At 38.7% G+C, this 19195-nt stretch overlaps 1 long non-coding RNA gene across 2 annotated transcripts in view; it reads left to right on the top strand.

The window, feature by feature from the left end:
* Positions 1–19195, top strand: part of LOC120518321 — a 19667-nt gene extending 472 nt beyond the window's left edge. Inside the window, exons 1-4 of one of the 2 annotated variants that reach the window (XR_005631226.1) lie at positions 61–474; positions 1864–2014; positions 10099–10201; positions 19048–19195. This is a non-coding gene — a long non-coding RNA (uncharacterized LOC120518321). Of the gene's footprint in view, positions 1–60; positions 475–1863; positions 2015–10098; positions 10202–19047 lie in introns of those variants that run through there. The other variant, XR_005631225.1, reaches the window with a different exon arrangement.

The raw sequence follows: 19195 nt of genomic DNA, 5'->3' as shown, positions 1-19195 counted from the left end.
GGTTACGTCAGGAAGGGCATCCGGTGTAAAAAGTTTGCCAAATCCATATGCGGACAGATGATCCGCTGTGGCAACCCCTAACGGGAGCAGCCGGACAAAGAAGAAGACACGCTAAGAAAGGGCGTGTAATATCTTTAGCTTTTTGTGTTCATAGGAATTTGTTATGAACGCTTTGAAATCACTTCAGTTTATTTTGTCTGACGCCTCCTAACTAACCTGTATGAGAAACCTCCCACATATGATATACCGTTCCAACAATCTCGATATCTAGTTGTGCAAGTAATTAAGCTTTTTGGGGTTCATCCCCTATTTTTTGCTGTCTAGACCCGAAAACCCCAACTTTTTATGCCATAATTGGACCATATTTTTGTGCAAGATGTTACTGTACACCCTACTTGATAAAAAGTAAAACAAAAATGTTTGGCAACAAGTACCAGAAGAACTTGAAGTTGTGAATGCCACATCAATGACCCGGTTGGTCAAAGTTACTCCTTTTTACAACACTGAAAAAATGGGGATCAGTAATATAATCATGTTGTGTATTGTTTTATGCTGTTTCAAGGTTTCTGATCACAATATGATAATATTTTTGATATTTGATTCTCTTCTGGTGATCCTATCCCTCTGCTTGCCACTCCCAGAAGGTTTAAAATGACAAATTCCAAACAAACATGTGGGGCATCATTTTAGACAATTTCAATGCCAGTGATTACAAATATGATATTTTTGATTTATGATACTTGTTTGTGAAAAATGACAACTTTCTATAAAACTGAAAATATTCAGAATTTAAACATTTAAATTGAAGCATGCATTTTAATATTTCAAATATCTAATGTAACTGTTCTTGTTTATTATATACTGGATAATTCTACCTAATTCAGATTTTTTTTCTCAAGATAATCTTAATCATTTTCTTGACCTCCTGAGAAAATAAAATTTAACTTTTGCTCCTGGTGAGCTTGCTAACACATGACAACAACTGATAAAAATGACAGCAACAGAGGAAATTTCATGTTATACGAGTATGTGCATAGATGTAAGCCTGTTTGCATCATGAATTTCTGCTAGCCGTGTAATCATGGTGGATGATTTGTTGCATATCAGATATGCATTGCTTTGTATAAACTGCAACAGATAATGTGGATACATTTTCAGTACCAAGATCCAATCTGATTATTTTTAGGCAGCCCCAACTCACTATCAACACTAATGAAGTAAGGTGCAACAACTTTTACTGTTAGGGTAGTTCACATGCATCCAGATGATATGGCATTAGAATCCATTTATGTATACATTTATTCTGATGTCAAAGGGTGTGAGTTTATCCTAGCTGGCCATGTGCTAAATGTACTTTGGTCCCGTTCTTCAGAGTCTCCTGTATCTTAATTGTAGCTTGCCCTTTCGGTCCAATCGTGATCACACTTCATTCACAAGATCTCAAGTAACCTGCAATCCAGTCATTATATGGTATCCAGTAAGTTAAACATTAAGGTATATATTTATCTTTGGGAGACATTTTGTTTCCTTGATATCTTTCTGTCTTCTCAAGAAAATAATAAAAAAATACAAGATGTAGAATCTGTATTATTACTTAACTAATCAGCTAAACAATAAAGATTTACAAATCATGCCAACAGATGACCAGCTAATTCAACATCTCAAACTCATTTTCTGGGAGCTAACATTTTTGCTATGATGAATTTCATAATTAGAAGCCAATTCTGTCTGTTAATGAAACGAAAATGTTATTTAATTTTAAGCTATAATATTGACCTCATTCACCCAGCAGATGTTTCTTAAACTGTTGTGACTCAGTTTGTTTTGATTCACCTTCTCCAACCATGTTTGCTGTTTCTGTAGAAAGTCTGCCTACAGTATTACCATATCTGGCTGTTCCTGAGCAAGTCTGTCCTGTGGTGGCCTTGCAGCCTGAGCTAGAAGGTTTGTTTTCAACCAACCACCATATCTCTGAAAATGATGTCTCTTTTGCCCTGCTTGAAACAGAAAACCAGTAAGTAATACAAGAGGCAATGACTAAAGAAGTTACACTAGAAGAAATAATGGAGGCATTAAGAAAGTGATCTAAAACGAAAGCCCAGGGGTTGATGGGAAGTTTCTAAAGTGCATCAGGAAGTTAATGAAAGAGTGCCCAACTTTGAAACAAGGGATAATTTGGTAGCTGATTACTATAGTGTGTCAGGACTATAAAATCTGGAGTAGGGTAATAGCAATTGGACTTTAAAAGACTCTGGAAAAAATAATTAAATAAGACCAAACCTGAGTAGTGCCAGGGACAAAAATCCTGGATAACCTAGTATTGCTGTGTAGTGTCTTGGAATATACAAAAGAAAGGGATCTTCCAATCGCCTTTGATGTGTTCAATCACAGATATTTATGGGAGGTAATGAGGAAGATAGGTGTTCCTAACAAAATAATGGAGCTGACTAAGAAAACCACAGTAATGTAACAAGAAGAGTCCAGGTTATTGCGAATCTGAGAAAAGCAATCCACACTGAGAGAGGTGTACAAAACAAGGTTGTCCCCTGTTGGCAAACTTATTAATCTGTAGTTTAGAACCTTTGATGGAAGTTATACAGAGAGAAACATAAAGGGAATTGGAAACCCTGGGAATGATGGGAAAGAAGTAAAGGTGATGAGCTACATGGATAATTAAATAATTGACAGGAATGGAATGTCTCTTTGGGGGGACAAACTGAAGCAGAACTTCATAGCTCAGGAGAAATAAAAAGAAATAACACAAACTGTAATGTTGCCTACACACAGAGCACTTTGAATATTGAGAAAATCGCTACATAATTGCAAAGAATTATTAGTAGTAGTAGAGTAGCGAGAAATTTGTTGGTGGGTGGGCATATATTAACTAAGTTGGCAAATAAAATTTCACCCAGATAAGAAGGTTTATATAATTTAACCATCATCGCCGAATAAGGTGGATCCTCTAATAAAACCCTGTTCACAACATTGGAAGATTCACGCACACAAATGCAAAGGCCCAGCCATTAAAAAAAAATATATATATTCTTCTTGGCTGTTTCAAGAAGAAAAATAAAAGTATGGCCTAACAATGATAAAAAAAAAATTAACTGGCATGATAGCAACCAAACTATAGACACCAATAATAAGCTACGGTGAACAACACTGTCAAGTGAATGTTTTTCTCTCTATTGATCTCTCGCTCAGTTCGACCTTCTTATTCGTCATGACCTTAACAAACAGTAGGCCAATTACTAAAGCACACTGGGGGAATAAAACACATGATGTGTAAAAAGAAAAGACAGAGTCTTTGCATGCTTTGTAATTATACAGGACAGTGTTTAGTACTACAGTACACTATGAATTATGTAAACTTACACAGTTACTACATCATCAGATCAGCTATAAATATAATAATGCCAGTATTGTGATATAATGGAAATAATTCTCAGAGGATTTCAGAAATTATTGCCAAACATGACAAAAAAACAATACTGTAGTTTGGACATGTCTGTAACATTGCTCAATACCACTGTCATAATTATTTATCCTTCTTAATATTAAACCAGTTGCTAAGGCACACAAGTTTGTTCACATTTTCAAATTCTAGAGTAGATCTCTTTTTGTGTACAATGTAAAAAAAAGGCACCTATGTAATGCAGCATGGAAGAAGAGCATCAAAGACTGATTTTGAAATGCTTGCAAGAATAACAAATCACTTGAATCACAACATCCTAAGTCTATTCTCAGGCTGCATGTAAATAATGGTGCTTGTTTGTATTTATTAATGTTTTATTTCTATTTTATGAAATAACATTACGTAACACAGTATTGAATTTCCTCTGTGATTACCAATTGTGGTTATTTTGAATGCTTTTAATTGCAGGAGCAGTAGAATGTCTAGTAAAAGAAGGCCTTTTGTTTTCGAAGCAACTGTTGTTACATTACGGGTTTAAGCACCACAGCATTCTCACCTTTTTTAATGCATGGTCTGGAGAAGTGATCTCTTACATAAAATAACCCTAAGAGCAGCATTAAAAACTCAGGAATTTAAAATTCTCAGGAACTGATCTCCTTGCCTGTCCTTTCTCTATTCTTTTTTTATTTATTTATTTTATTTTTTTATTAATTTTATTACAATCCATACATATCACTCAAGTTTTTACAAAAAAAAGAATTATGTTAAGAACAGATCAATCCCCACCCCTGAGAGAGAGAGCAAGTCAAACGGCGTAAAATTTAAGGCTTGTAAACATACCTAAATTAATAAATTCTCTGTGCTTTATAAACTTATTTTAAAATATTACTGATTAGATCCTGCCATGTTTTGAAAAAAGTCTGTTCGGATCCTCTAACTGAGTATTTGATTTTTTCCAATTTCAAATAATATACAATACAATACAGTTTATTTTTGTATAGCCCAAAAACATTAATATAACACATCGGTTTCCCACTGACTTAAAAGAGGAGAGTTTGGGTTCTTCCAGTTTATCAGAATAAGTCTGCATGCCAAGAGTGTAGTGAATGCAATCACAATTTGTTTGTCCTTCTCCACTTTAAGCCCCTCTGGAAGAACCCCAAACACAGCTGTTAATGGGTTAGGAGGGATTGTGAGTCCAAGACTGTCTGAGAGGTAATTAAAAATTTTGGTCCAGAATAATGCTAATTTGGTGCAGGCCCAGAACATGTGACCCAGTGAGGCTGGTACTTGGTTGCAACATTCGCAGGTTGGATCATGTCCTGGATACATTTTGGAGAGTTTTAGTCGAGACAGATGTGCTCGATATATAATTTTGAGTTGTATAATTGTATGCTTTGCGCATATGGAGCTCGAGTGAATTCTCTGCATTGCTACTTTCCACTCCTCTTCTGATATACAATGGTGTGAAAAACTATTTGCCCCCTTCGTGATTTCTTCTTCTTTTGCATGTTTGTTACACAAAATGTTTCTGATCATCAAACACATTTAACCATTAGTCAAATATAACACAAGTAAACACAAAATGCAGTTTTTAAATGATGGTTTTCATTATTTAGGGAGAAAAAAACTCCAAACCTACATGGCCCTGTGTGAAAAAGTAATTGCCCCTGAACTTAATAACTGGTTGGGCCACCTTTAGCAGCAATAACTGCAATCAAGCGTTTGCGATAACTTGCAATGAGTCTTTTACAGCGCTCTGGAGGAATTTTGGCCCACTCATCTTTGCAGAATTGTTGTAATTCAGCTTTATTTGAGGGTTTTCTAGCATGAACTGCCTTTTTAAGGCCATGCCATAGCATCTCAATTGGATTCAGGTCAGGACTTTGACTAGGCCACTCCAAAGTCTTCATTTTGTTTTTCTTCAGCCATTCAGAGGTGGATTTGCTGGTGTGTTTTGGGTCATTGTCCTGTTGTAGCACCCAAGATCGCTTCAGCTTGAGTTGACGAACAGATGGCGGACATTCTCCTTCAGGATTTTTGGTAGACAGTAGAATTCATGGTTCCATCTATCACAGCAAGCCTTCCAGGTCCTGAAGCAGCAAAACAACCCCAGACCATCACACTACCACCACCATATTTTACTGTTGGTATGATGTTCTTTTCTGAAATGCTGTGTTCCTTTTACGCCAGATGTAACGGACATTTGCCTTCCAAAAGTTCAACTTTTGTCTCATCAGTCCACAAGGTATTTTCCCAAAAGTCTAGGCAATCATTGAGATGTTTCTTAGCAAAATTGAGACGAGCCCTAATGTTCTTTTGCTTAACAGTGGTTTGCGTCTTGGAAATCTGCCATGCAGGCCGTTTTGCCCAGTCTCTTTCTTATGGTGGAGTCGTGAACACTGACCTTAATTGAGGCAAGTGAGGCCTGCAGTTGTTTAGACGTTGTCCTGGGGTCTTTTGTGACCTCTCGGATGAGTCGCCTCTGCGCTCTTGGGGTAATTTTGGTCGGCCGCCACTCCTGGGAAGGTTCACCACTGTTCCTTGTTTTTGCCATTTGTGGATAATGGCTCTCACTGTAGTTCGCTGGAGTCCCAAAGCTTTAGAAATGGCTTTATAACCTTTACCAGACTGATAGATCTCAATTACTTCTGTTCTCATTTGTTCCTGAATTTCTTTGGATCTTGGCATGATGTCTACCTTTTGAGGTGCTTTTGGTCAACTTCCCTGTGTCAGGAAGCTCCTATTTAAGTGATTTCTTGATTGAAACAGGTGTGGCAGTAATCAGGCCTGGGGGTGGCTACGGAAATTGAACTCAGGTGTGATACACCACAGTTAGGTTATTTTTAACAAGGGGCAATTACTTTTCACACAGGGCCACGTAGGTTTGGATTTTTTTTCTCCCTAAATAATAAAAACCATCATTTAAAAACTACATTTTGTGTTTACTTGTGTTATATTTGACTAATGGTTAAATGTGTTTGATGATCAGAAACAGTTTGTGTGACAAACATGCAAAAGAATAAGAAATCAGGAAGGGGGCAAATAGTTTTTCACACCACTGTATTAATTGAGAGATCTTTTTCCCAGTGTCCTCTTGGATCTTTGAAAGGGAGGGATTGTAAAAGGATTTTATATATTGTAGAGATGGAGTCTAATTCCCTCAGATTGAGCAATATTTTTTCCAGCATGGATGAGGGTGCAAGATGAGGAAAATATGGAAGGTTCTGTTTAACAAAGTTCCTGATTTGAAGATAGTGAAAGAAATGTGTAGCTGGAATGTTAAATTTGGAATGTAATTGTTCATAGGATGCAAAGACATTGTCTGTATAAAGATCTCTAAGCAAGTTAATTCCAATTTTTTTCCAGATATTAAAAACTGCGTATGTTTGCGAAGGTTGAAAGAGGTGGTTCTCTTGCAGGGGTGCCACAGATAGAAGCTTCTCCGTCTTAAAATGCTTTCTACATTGGTTCCAGATTCTAAGTGAGTGGAGCACAATTGGGTTATTAGTGTATTGCCGATAACGTGTGTTTATTGGAGCGCAGAGCAAGGAATACAAAGAAGTACTGCAGGATTTTACTTCTATTGCGGTCCAAGCCTGTGTATGTTCTTCTATTTGTGTCCAGGTTCTTATCGCCTGTATATATATGTCCTTTCTCTATTCATAGTTAGCTTAATAACATGACACTCTATCATTACTTCAATAATTACGAAAACAACAACACTATAATCCATAAGTAGATGTTTGGAAGCTCATAACTCACTTACATGTTTCCAGTAGTTTCTCCAGCCGGGTTAGTTTACTCTGCAGATGTTAGCACGACCATTCAATGCAGTGTTTGCATACCCACTTTATTTTTACATAGAGAGCCATCAGTATCACTGGTGTCTCTGCCATTGCTACACACAATCGCGCCCGCTCCTGTGTAGTTAAGTAACATTAAAGGCAGGTATGAACTGTAAAACACAATATTGTGCGTTGATGATTGTACAATCACATTATATTAGAAAAAGCTAAAACAATGCTAATTCACTGCTAATTAATGTGGGCATGTCTGGGGCACAGAGAACTGCGTTCCCAGAAAAATCTGAAAGCAACCAATTAATGGGTAGCTTCAGGTAACCTGCTTGCTAAAAGATCAAAGACTTACGTACAGTCTAGTTTGGCCAATGTCCTTCACTCTGGAAATATATCCATTCATTCAGAATTTTTTTTTCACACAGGAATTAAACAAATACATCCATCCATCCATTTTCCAACCCGCTAAATCCAAACACAGGGTCACGGGTAAACAAATACAAGTCAGAACAAATTTTCAATAAATCTCGACATGTGCTGACAGCAGGCATGTTGTGCAAATAAACACGTTTATTTCATAATTATTTCACATTGCCTAATTAATTTAAGTAAACTATTTAAAATATTTGGGTAGGGGTACCCTAGTTCACTACATTACAAACCGCCTCTAGGGTACACAGGAATGACAGTCTGAACTTGTCTCATAATACAGAACTATGTAAGAAAGGACAGAGAAGGCTCTTTTCTTCTTAGGAGACTGCATTACTTCAATATGGGTAGTGACATCCTTTACATCTTCTACAATTCTGTGTTGGTCAGTGCAGTTTTATATGCTGTGGTGTGTTGAGATGGTAACACCACTTCAAGATAGCCCCACCAAATCAACAAATTAATTAAAAGAATACGCTCAGTTGTAACGAAACTCTGAAGAGCACAGTGAAAAAAAATCTCTCTCTCTCTTTCTCTCTCTCATCGTTCAGGAGATTTATTGTGGATGATGGCACCTAAAATAGCATCATATGTGTTTGTGTAAGATAATCTACATTTTATTTTTTTGTTGCACTGACTTTTTGGGAGGATCTGTATTTATTAACTTTCTAGCAATAGTTTCTTTAACTCTATTTTGAGTAATCCCATGTAAAGTATTACTAGGAACAGCCTCAGTTTTAAGTCAGTTTAAGATGTTAGGTTTGTGTGCTGATATTTAGAAGCACAAACAGCACGCACAGGTCAAGATTCCATTTTGTAGTTTATTTCGCCTGCTAACAAAATGCCTCCATTTACACAGCCTGTTTCTGTCCACTCAGATTCTCCCACATGCCTACCACAGCCAATCACAATATCGGGAAGCACTTCCATTAAAGTAAATTGAACTGCATTCATAAAACACATAAAAAATAAAAAAAAACTTTGTACAATGGGTGACTGGGCCTTTGAGGTTGCTGCACCACAGCTCTGGAATGCCCTACCAGAGAACCTGAGAACACAACAGATTGTGGGCTATTAAAAAAAAAAAAAACAGTTAAAGACTTTTCTATTTAGAAAAGCATATTAACAGGAGTCCCACTAATTATTGTTGTTTTGTCTTTGTTTTTATCTTGTTTTATCTTTGTTAAATTTGTTTTATGCAGCACTTTGAGATTTACTACAAATGTAAAGTGCCTTAGAAATAAAATTAATTATTATTATTATTTAAAAAAGCATGCCACAAAAAGTTCATGTAGAAAAGGTAAGAATGTTTTGTGTAAGATCAGAACTGTTGTTGGTAGGAGGTTTGACTTCGCTAGGGCTCTGCAAACTTTAGATTTACATCTGAGTCACAATCAAATTTGATTAAAGTCAAGATTGTTGTCACCCTTGAGAAACTGCTGTTTGTCTCGCCCCACTCTGTTTCACATCCTCACAAAGACAGCCAGGCTGTGAACACAAGGCCTCCAAGTCAGAAGTAAATACTTTTCCATCTTAGCTTTAGATAGAGCTCTGTACTGTACATTGTTAATGTACATTGTTGCTGCTGCTGTTTCAGGGAGAATTGGTAGCTGAGAGAGAATGGGCCGAGTGAGCACAGCAGGGACAGAGAACCTGTTCATGTACTGCTTTGTGACAACAGTTTTGAGGGAAATCAGAGGATGGCATTGGCCGGTCTGAATTAAGTAATATACAGTAGATGAGCCTTAGTAGAGAACTGAGTTGTACCTGATCTGCTACAGCAAGGAGCAGGAATGATGATGGACTGGTGCACGATTCATGTGTATTTACCATTGAGTGGGTGAAGAGCTACAGTTCTGGGGTCTAGGCTTGATGGCAATGTCTAGTCTGCAGATGCAGTGTAGTGAAGGCATGAGGATGTCCAAGGGGAACCATGGACTTGAGAAATAAGAGCGAAGTCGGTGTGAGGAAGGAGCGGATGTGAACAGCATGAGTCACTAGGTTTTTCATTGGGTGAGTGATTATATAGCGATGGGGTCTTATCCTCTGACCAAGGGCCATGAAGATTGCTGGATGTGTTAGTGTTCAGGGGAAGGATGATTGGAACTTTTCTCCTAGTGTTTTTAACTGTGTTATCATTGCTTTTATGGATGGATATCCTGATATCATTTGCTTTTATGAAATTTTATTTTTATGTAATTAATTATGGATTACTGTGGTGGGCTGGCGCCCTGCCTGGGGTTTGTTTCCTGCCTTGCGTCCTGTGTTGGCTGGGTTTGGCTCCAGCAGACCCCCGTGACCCTGTAGTTAGGATCTAGCAGGTTAGATAATGGATGGATGGATAATTATGGATTATGAGTTTATCTGTTCATGCTTTTGCACAAGGACACTGTTGTTAATAAACGTGTACATTTTTTGCACACTTCAATCCAGTTTTCTCCTCTCTTGCCCTAGTCCATCTCTGGTTTACGAATGACAAGACACCAAATCTAGAGGAAGGAGCCATTGGCCAAAACTCTGGATGTCACAAACTATAAAATGAAAAAGAAGTAAAAAGGTAAATTTCATTTTATTTCGGCATCTTTCTCACAAAGTTTTACAATTCAAGTGAACAAACTGCATTTTATGAGCTGAGAAAAAAACAAAACAAAATAGGACAGAGACAATTTCAGTGAAATATCAAAAAAACACAACTTGTCGCTACTTTGACTATTTTTTGCCCTTCAGCAGATACATGCTTATTAACTGAATGCTTCCCTTACAGAAAATAATTAAATCAGTCTGTGTTTTATAGTTGTCTGCATATTTTTCTAGACATGAGGAGTCATTCTGCAGTTCTTACTGAAAACCAGGCAGATGTCCTTGTGATTCACACACCATTCTCATAAACTAAGCATGTTTAGTTCAGTTCCCATCCCTTCTTCTCATCTCAGAGGTTTTGTTTTCTTTAAAGCAAAACTGAAACCAACTGTTGGTTTGTCTTCAGATGGAATGACTACTGTGGTCAAGTTCTTTGAAATGTAGAACAGAAACAGGGGTTTCTCCAAGTTACAGATGTTCTCCATAATGTAACATCATCGACTAAAGTTATATTTGCAACCGTTTTTATTTTTGTTCCATTACTTCATGTGTACGTCACTTCTGTAAATCTTTCAGAACCAGCTATTCATGTCTGACCTTTACTTAAAAAAATCACAGTGTGGACATAGCCTCTCTGTCTAGTTCAGGTGATTTGAAAGGAAAGGACACCTTCTGAGACTGTGTAGTGGTAAGAGTGCTTTGCTACGGAAGGAGGAGCCCCTGCAGAGGTAGGAGGCAAGGCTCTAGTAAGTGGGGAAGTCACAAATCTATTCTTAGCTGTCACTGATACATCAAATAATTTACATATATACAGGCTACCCCTATATTACACACAACTTCTTCATGAAAAAAGAGAAATTACTTTATTAACCATTTTGTGTCGTATGAAAATTAACTGCTGATTTTTTGCAGTTTCAATAACTGAATCTGAGACCATTTCCTAATGGGTGTGCATATTTACTTGTGTTACAGGTGTTGTGTGCTAATCCAACAAAGGAGCATAGTAAAACTAAGTAAACAATAGTATTAACAATAATTAAAGAATCAGATGTCTTACTAGGTTTGGTTTTGGTGAGTAATGCTATTATTGAAGTATTTGTGTCTATTTTGTGTATTTTAGTGCTATTTGAGCAAGTATGGGAGTCAGTTTTGAGGCCATGTTGTTTTATTGCGAAAAGGTAGTTAGCCAAGAGTAGTTACAGAAAGTGCTTTAGTTTGCAAAATAAGAGGAACCCGGAGAATGCAAAGAAGAGCCCAAGCCCAAGATGCTCTAAAACTCTCCCTTTTGTACAGAACCCCGAGGATAGGTCATGTAAGATATACAGAAACAAACCAATAGTAGCATCATACTACAACTACACAACTGATGATTTATTAATAGTTATGTTGTTTCTCGGATTATTGGTATGCATCCAATACAATGATGTACAAACTAAAAAGATCTCTTACAAGCCTATAAACACTATTGCATCTTACATTTAGAGCTCAAACAACGTATTAACCCTGGCACTATATAAGTGGATGCTTTTTGTTATTTGTAAATATCCCAACAGCCTATTCATAAGTCTACTGTATCAGCACACATCCTATTTAGCCCTCAAATTGCTTTCTCTCTAGAAAATGCTTACTCATCCCAACCCTGTTAAATTCCTTTGTTTTTCACATAAAATATTAATTTGTTTCCTATTCACTTAAAACCTGCATGTTAGTTAATCAATTCCATATTCCTATATTAACACATCACACAAATTAAATATTACAAGTCTTATTTAACAAACTGTAGAAAGCACTGTTCAGCAGAGATGCTGCATTTTAGGAGATACAGTACTTCTACAGAAGTGACCAATTTTCAAGACAGGCCTTTATGGTCCACCCTTATTGCTTTTTCATTGCTTTTCTTTGATTATTTTTTATTCTTTATCTAATAGGGTTTGTCACACAAACACCACAACCCTTTATCTTACCTTGTTTATACAAGGGATGTTCAAAACGTTTGTGCACTTTTTTAGCTGTGTTTATTAAGAACTTCAAAAACCAATTACATCACTTTTCTACATATTCACCTTCATTTGCGATGCAATTTTTCCAGCGTTGTACCAACTTTTTAATGCCCAATTACTACTCCTCTCGCCTTCAGTGTTTACAAAGAAAATATAAAAGTGCAGAAACTTTTTGAACGTCCCTTGTATTACTACTAACTGTGCTACCCATTTAAGCTGGGTTGGAATCTGAATAATCAATGCAGACCTCACCATCAATACTTGCATTGCCGCATCAGTCTATGTATTTTATAATGAATGCAGTAATAAAATGTATTGCATTTGTCATTCGAACACGTGGCACATTACAAACATGTATAGCAATAAAACACATTACCACAAATGCTTCTGATGTGCCATCTGGTTGATTGACAAATGCAATGCATATGTCTTTGTCATATGCTATTTGGTATAGGATAAGTAAAAGCAGTGTTAATGTTTTGTGATGGGTCAGCTGTTGGAATAAGAGGGTCATAGCAACAGAATGGAAACACAAATATACAGATACTTATCCTTTTATTAAATTGTATATATATATATATATATATATATATATATATATATATATATGTATGTATATGTATGTATATATATCTATTATATAAAAACCCCTTCGACATGACAAAACTTTTGCCTTGAGAGTTTTTCAAGTCACGGCCTGCTCTCAAACATTTTCAAATAAGACCACTGTCCTCTACCACAGAGAAACGAGGAAGTCAAAAATTTTGATCGGTTACACTGCAAATTGGTTAAATTCCTATCAATAGACTATGCTGAAACAGTTGTCGATTGTGCGGAAGATGAAAACAACTTACAATATTCCGAAGAATATCTAGAACCGTTAACAACGTCCGGTCTTCCAACGCACGAATTACTGAAGAAAGAAGGATGTATCCAATAAAGGTAATGTAGTACATCTTCCGCGGATAACGTTACACAACAAGGGAGATCTTGATATGCCATTTGTATTAAAACATTAACAGTTTCCTGTTAGAATAGTTTTTGCAAAGATAATTAACAAATCTCAGAGCCAAACATTCGAAACATGCCCGACTTTAAAACTGCCATTTTGTCTCTCATGAATCAATTCTGTTATGGACTCTGCACTGAAACCATTTCACTGCTTTATTTTTTCACTGAACTTCCAGTATATAGGGTGGCTACCCCAAACCTTTTTGTGGTGTTTTGTCCTTTCATTTGACAGTGGTGTAGTGAAATGATTTATTAGCTCCATGATGTCCCTGGAGCAGGGGCCTCATGCATAACGCCGTGCGTAGAATTTGCACTATAACATGACGAAAAGCCGAAATGTGTTTATGCACAGAAAAATCCAGATGCAGGAATCTGTGCATACTCCAACTTCCACGTTCTTCCTCTGCATACATCCTGGTCAGTGTGAATAGTAACGCACATGCACATGCCTGCTGTCCCGCCCCAACTCCTCCCAGAATTACTCCTCTTTGAATATGCAAATCAATATAAATAGCCCTTAAACTCAGCGTTCTGTGAAAAGACAATGGGAAAAGCACGGGAGAAAATATAAGAATTTCAGCGAATACCAAGTGGAAGCAAAGGAAAAACATACTATTTGTTGATTTAAACAGTGTTATAAAAAACAAAAGGAAATTGATCGAGTGACATAGCATGTTGGAGAAACTCAAAAGCTCAAGTTCACAAAGTCGCACAGTGCCAAAATAAAAAGTCACATATCCAAGTCGCCGTGAAAAGGCGAGTTGTAACCCACCGTCTGAGTGTCATATGAAAGCTTATTAGGATACAGACAAAAAAAAAAATAGGCACACAGTGGGAAAAAAGCACGAAATATCAACTTTAATCTAGAAATTTCCACATCACATAGTTTATTTTGTCATTAAAGTAGAACATCATAAATTTCATCTCAAAATCATGTAATTTACTAGTTTCTCAAATCCCATCGTAACTAAAGTAGCACGTTAAATGCTTTGTTTTGTATTTGATCTTCAATGTGCTCTATGTGTGTGAATCACTATGTACTTCCGTTCTTTCTCTTTCTCTGACAGGACACAGAATCCATTACATTCGTGATATCACAGCTCTCTGAATAATTAAAATACTGAGATGTATACATGATATCATTTTCATGATGATTGGAATGAAAGCATGTTATTAAACATGGGAACACGATGGTGCAGTGATTGTTCATGTCTCACACAAGATGCTGCTGCGCCATGCGCAACCTTCAATGAAATACTTTATTGTAGCAGTACTATCTCTTTCAAACGTACTAACCTCCAATTCCTGTCCTTACTTTTCTTTCCCCAAATACCCAATCGCCACACAATCACCTCTGTAGACGTTAAGCCATCTGTAAGCTTACAATGACAATTTTCAAAACTTTTAAGGAACATTGAAATATCTTCATAGTACAAGTTTAATTATTCTATCCGTCTATCCTTTCAGTGTCACGCCAGCCTCAGCAAATATTGAAATATACACCGCGAGGCAGGAACAATACGTGAACTTGCTAGCGCTGCGGCACCGTGTCCTCACATGTTTAATTATTAACAATAAAGATTGTTTAAATAAAGTTAAAGTTTTATCTGTATAATATAATCAACATATTTTGCTGCATTTCATCTTAAAAATGATATTGTCATCATATGTAAATACACGCTTTATAAAGTGGCTCAGGTTGTGCAATATTATAACTGTAGTGCAAGTTTACAGTGAGGTAATTCTACTTATAAGTACAGATAGTTCTACAAGGAGTAATTGATTGAGTGCGTTTATAGTTCTTGGGATGAAACTGTTTCTGAACCGCGAGATCCATACAGGAAAGGCTTTGAAACGTTTTGCCGTGGCTGAGGCAGTGTGTGCTTGATGCTGTATACCGATAATTCTCTTTCCGATCAGCTGCTGTTTTGATTCCCCACTCAGATACAGTGATATAAATACTCCGAATGGTGCAGTGAGAGTAATATGAAAAAAGATGATCCGCTGTGGCAACCCTTAAAGGGAGCAGCTGAAAGAAGAAAAAGAAGAAGATGGTGCATTGAGAGTAACAATGCTGAAGCAGTTATGGTATTTGGAATACTATGGCTATTCCCTGGACCATTATATTGTTACAGGTTAATTACAATCATATGCATTACACAAATAAATAATATGCGGTTAGTTTCAGTGTATTTATAAAGCCGCGTCAGGAATGTAGATCTAAGAAATAAAGGGTAACCACACAGGAACAGCAGCACTGCTTTGACTCTGGGTGCCGCCAGTCTGCAAAACCCAGCGCAGAGCTTGTGTACGACAAGGTATGAGGTACCGTGGAAATGTGCGTGGCTTTTCGCCAAGTTTAGGTTTTATACATCGCGATTTGAACCGCAACATTTTTGTGCATACACACCGTTTATACATGAGGCTCCAGGACTTGAAAAATCTCTCGGAGGAACTACCATCCATAATTATCCAGGTGGGAGAGTACCGTACCCTAGTTTCCAAGTATTGCAGTTTGGATAGACCAGGTGCAAGCTCCATCCCCAATATCAGTAGGCTTGCAAAATGGATACCAAGGGAAGTGTGTAGAATGGGCCAACAAAATTGGGCTGGTCCGGAAGGGGGAGGCTCAAGGGGGTTATTATGGTCTCCCGGAGGACAAGACCGCCCTTCCCACAAAGGCAGAGTCCTTTGCTAAACGTGGGAGAATCCCAGACCAGCAGGCAAAGTCACTACAACAGTGGAGATTTAACCCTTAGCTGCCAAATCACTCACAGGCATTCTCTTTATGGGCTAAGGCAGGGCACGGGCTAAGGCAGGGCACTGGCTAAGGCCAGACAAAAACAACGCCCGCCAGATAGTAGAGCAAATCACCTGCTATTTTTTTTTTTTTTGAATGGCCTTCTGGAACAACTCTCCTTGCAGGTCTGGGGGCAACCGTTTAAAAATATGTTCAAGATAATCGAGATCTTTGAAAAACTTAGGTTGGCTTTGCAATCTTAGAGGGTAGAGATGTCCCTTACTCAAGCCCAGATAGAACACCTCCCTACTTACAGCTCCAACCATCACCACTCACAGCAAGCACCAGAGTCCTCAGATCCGTAGCCATGTTTTCTGCAAGGTGACACAGGGGACTGCAAGTGGACCTGGGAGGAAGGGTATTGTACGCTCATGAACACTCTGGCTTTTCCATGTACAGGAGTGGTTATTGTCAATGACTATAAAACAACTGCCAACTGCCTTATTAGATTCCGGCAGTAACATCTCCTTCGTTACCCACCGATATGTGTGACTGTAACAGTGGTTAAAGGGTAAGACTAGTCTGACCTGCATCCTCAGAGAAACCTGCTGGTACAGGTCTGCCTCACACTTCATCAGTTATGAAGGATCACTAAAAACTTAACCATTGCAGTCCTCCAAAACCCTCCATTCCCAGAGATCCTGGGATGAGACAGGTCTAAAAGTAAAAGCAATTTAACATCATCAAGTCCAAAACAACTTTTGGGCCTAATGATAGATGGTGAATGTATGTCCCAGGCTGCCTCCACGCTGTGTATACAACTGCCAGAGAGAGTAGATGTGGCCATTTAGTGTGTCGTGGTGAATCCTGGGCCATTGCAAGATGAGATGTCATCACCATCCATGACAGCAATGTGGGAAGAAACTACGCCCCTTGAGGTCAGGGCAGACCATCTCTCCCAATTGCACTTTCACCAGCTTCCTTTGAAAGGGAACAGTGGAATGACGATTCCCTTAAATTTGCGAAAAATGCAGTAGTTATAGTTAATGGCCATTGCACTCACCATCCCATGCCACAGGGCCCTTATTTTGTCTTACAAAATGATCTTCTTTATCAGGTAGCGGAACATGAGGGGGAGGTATGGAAGTTGTTGCTAGTCCCGCAGACCTTCCGGTGGCAGATCTGGGAGTTAACACCTCCTGGAAGGCCATTTGTGTACCGAAAAAACACTTGACTGGATTAAGCTCTGATTTTATTGGCAGTGAATTAATGAGGAGGTTTGTTGGCTTTGCACATCCTGTCTGGAGTGTCAATTGCGTCAAATTCGTAGGAGGGACCATGCTCCTTCAGTTTCCATTCCCCTTTATTGATGTCTTGTTTGAACCAATCAGGGTTGACTTAGTGGGTCCTCTAGAACCCTCAGCTAGAGGACACAAATATATTCTAGTCCTAGTTGTATTATGCTGCATGATATCTCATTGCTGTTCCTTTGCGCACAGCCACTTCCAAAGCCATCACACGGGAGCTGGTAGGGGTCTTTGCACAAATCTGAATCCCTAAAGAAGTTCTGATGGACCAAGGGACTCTCTTTACCTTGAAGATGTTCAGGGAAATGGCTAAGTAATTTAAGATAAATAATTTAAAGACCCCTGTATATCATCCTCAAACCGAAGGTCTAATGTAAAGCTTTCAAACTGTTGCTTCTCAAAGTGGTCAGTGAGGATGTGAGGAACTGGGATCAGCTCTTCCCCCTTGTCCTTTTTGCCTACCTGGATGTCCAACAAGCCTCTACGCAATTTTTGCTCTTTAAATTGTTAAACGGACACAGCCCCGGGGCATACTGGATATTTTAAAAGAAGGTTGGGAGGAAGAGGCACTCCCCTCCACAAATATACTAGAATATGTCGTGCAATTACGCAATACATTCGGAAAGATTCATCCAGTCCTAAAAAGTCACATGGATGAGGCACAAGGCGCACAGACCAGATATTATGACTGGGGCACATCTCTGCGGGATTTCCACCCAGGTGATTGTATCATGGTTCTTGTTCCTACCTCCCACTCCAAATTATTGGCCCATCGACAAGGTCCTTATGAAGTTAAGGAGAGGAAAGAGCTCATCGATTATTTGGTGAAACAACCCAATCGTCAACCAAGCAAGTGGGTCTATCATGTGAACCTGCTAAAATCGTGGAAGTGTAGGTAGCCTGACTCCTACTCCGGTCAACCCCGCTCACTGTTTGCTCACAAAAATAGCTTTAACTTCAGACCCAATTTTTCCCCCAATCAACGATGGGAGCTGGAGTCAGTTATCCTGTCTGTCCCGGAGGTAGTGAGTGAAAAACCTGGAAGGACCTCTCTGATGGCGCATGATATTGTGACAGAACCTGGGGTTATAGTTCAAGAATGCCCACATCGTCTTCCCGATGCAAAAAGAGCAGAAGGGGAACTAAAGATCAAGTGCATGCTGTAACAAGGACTTATAGAGGAAAGTCAGTCCCTGGTCCAGGGCAGGCTGAACATTTGACCACGCTTGACAAGATGAAGGGGTACTGGAAGGTTCCCCTAATGGACTCTGAGAAGGCTAAGACTGCGTTTAGTACCCCTAATGGTCACTTGCAGTATCGTGTCCTTCCATTTGGGTTACATGTGGCACCCGCAATCTTCCAATGTCTAGTGGGTAAAGTGCTCTGTCCTCATAACTCCTATAGTGCTGCCTACTTGGACGATGTGGTCTTCTATTCCAGCACATGGAAGGAACGCTTACTGCCGGTCCAAGCGGCATTACAGGCATTTGGGTTAAATGAAGCAAAATATTTAAGCTACCTCATGGGCCAGGGTACTGTGAGGCCACAGTGGCTCAAGGTTGATTCCATATTGAAATGGCCCTGTCTGAAGACCAAGAGGCAAATCCAAGCCTTTCTCAGCGTAGTGGGCTACTTTCGCCAGTTTATATCCCGGTTTTTCACACACGTGTGAATGGGAGGCAGCTAAATGGCTCAAATGAGGGTAATTCCTTACTGAACCAGGGGGTGGCAGAGTGCACTAACCCTTTCTCTCTTTCTTCTACAGACCAGTTAGAGAAAATTCTGCTGGCCCAGATGACTGCATTTCTGGTTCTGGCCCCAATGACATCCCTACCAGCTCTGATCCTGATGACATCACTTCATCTGCCTGTCTTTAAAACTGCCATTTTGTTTCTCATGAATCAGTTCTGTTA

This window comes from Polypterus senegalus, chromosome 18 (genome assembly GCF_016835505.1).
Source record: "Polypterus senegalus isolate Bchr_013 chromosome 18, ASM1683550v1, whole genome shotgun sequence".
In the NCBI taxonomy this organism is placed as follows: domain Eukaryota; kingdom Metazoa; phylum Chordata; class Cladistia; order Polypteriformes; family Polypteridae; genus Polypterus; species Polypterus senegalus.
This window is presented reverse-complemented; position numbering and strand designations above follow the sequence as displayed.